Here is a 1,845-nt window from a genome sequence, read left to right as displayed (position 1 = left end):
GCCCCCTCTTCTGCAGTGCTCCATGAGCCCTGGGTGGGTGCCATTTAATATAGGAGTCAGATTCAGGGTCATGGATTCTGCAGTCTCTTATTCTCTATATTTTGGCCAAATGTGTCTTTCTTTCTTGATTGCACTCTGTTGCATGAGGAAGCTGCATGGGTGCAAATTGAAAGATGCTTTGCTATTCTCTCTGCCCCCGCTCAGCTATGTTCCAGAAGACACTATGCAAGCTGTTAAGGGAGAAAATCAGTCAATGGTCAAATCCTGGCTGTAAAACCTAGTAACTAAACAATGACCAGCAGAGCAAGCTATCTCTATCGATGCAGTAGCAACACTTTTATCTTGGGGATAATCAACAACTATATAATTGAACTTAAAATGTCCACTTAGTGGGCAGGACCTCATGTGTGGTATTGTAAATATAACCAAATACACATGGCTGGAGAGGTCATAGACCCTAGATAAAACCCTATGGCTGTCACGTACCTAAGCAAATGTAATTAATTACTTTATGCTAAAGAAAGATCTTTATATTTACAGACAAGAAGACTTGCCACCACTCATCAAAGAAGCTTCATTTTTCAATTTTGGAGACTATCACATAGTTCCACAAATGGCTAAACACAGAGAATATGTGTCTATAAGATGACCATTCCTAAGTGACATCTAAGATGTAACCTTTACACCTAAGTTGCTACTTTTAATATGGTCCAGAAGATAAACAGGATATGTTTCTTTCACATATTTCTGCCTGATTAGGTTATACCATGTTGGAGTTCCATGTTATCATAATGAAATTATGAATAGTTCTATTTGCATTTTATGCATTTATGAAATTATGCATTTTCTTCCTTAGTATTCCCTTTAAAGTCATTCCTTTACAATTTCAGAAAGAATAAACAGCAATATGGATAACTGACCATGCGAGAACGCCCAAGATCTCCACAATTTCAAGGAAACTAATCTAGGTGATCAGGAGAGGAAATTCCCATCCTAATTAATTTCATTTTCAAGAAGGAATAATTAAGTAATCCTTAATTTTTCAAATTATAGTATAAACAAAGATATTAGCTATTTATTTGGAAGAGTACTTAATTCTACTTCTTTTTGTCTTAAAAAATATAATTCTCTTTAGGATGTTTAAATTAAAGTGAAATGGATAAAATAATCATGATATTTTAAAAGATGTAAGGAGTTCTGGAACTAACTAAAGTGCCCTCATTATAACACCATTTTTTAAAATTTCTTTTCACAAACTGCTTATATTAATGCTAGACCTGGACTGCTGAAATAGTTTTGAAGCTGTAGTACTATTAGGACTAAAAAGCATTTATTAATAATGAGGGGCATTACTCTTGGTTTATTTATTTAACTATTTGTGGCTTCAATAGTATTGAAATGACCTTTAGAATGTTTTGATACATTATTTATCAGCTTAAGTGAGCCCTCTGTTTTAATTTGACTTCTAGAAGTTTTGGGGTTTTACTCAATTGCTTCCTTCCACAACAAAATACTTATTTTTGTTCATGTAACTGTTTTAAGAACTCCATTTTTCATGAGATTTAAGAGCTGAGGATATCAAGGGACATAGCAAAAGGATAGGTTTTTGAACAAGACAAACATGGTCTCTGCTGTGCATAGTAGCTTTTTCCTCAGACAGAGGAGACTATATTAGTCATATTAGAAAAAAATTCTAATTCGTTACAAGTTCAATAGTGAAAACAAATCACATACTGTGGTAATTGTGAGCAATGGAGAAAAGATGATCTTGAAATAAAAGGGTACTTTACACATCTATAAAATATTTAAATAAAATTATTTTGTTAGCTACAATGAAGAAACATA

Source organism: Nannospalax galili, unplaced genomic scaffold, assembly GCF_000622305.1.
Source record: "Nannospalax galili isolate Female #2095 unplaced genomic scaffold, S.galili_v1.0 scaffold586, whole genome shotgun sequence".
NCBI classification, from domain to species: domain Eukaryota; kingdom Metazoa; phylum Chordata; class Mammalia; order Rodentia; family Spalacidae; genus Nannospalax; species Nannospalax galili.
This window is presented reverse-complemented; position numbering follows the sequence as displayed.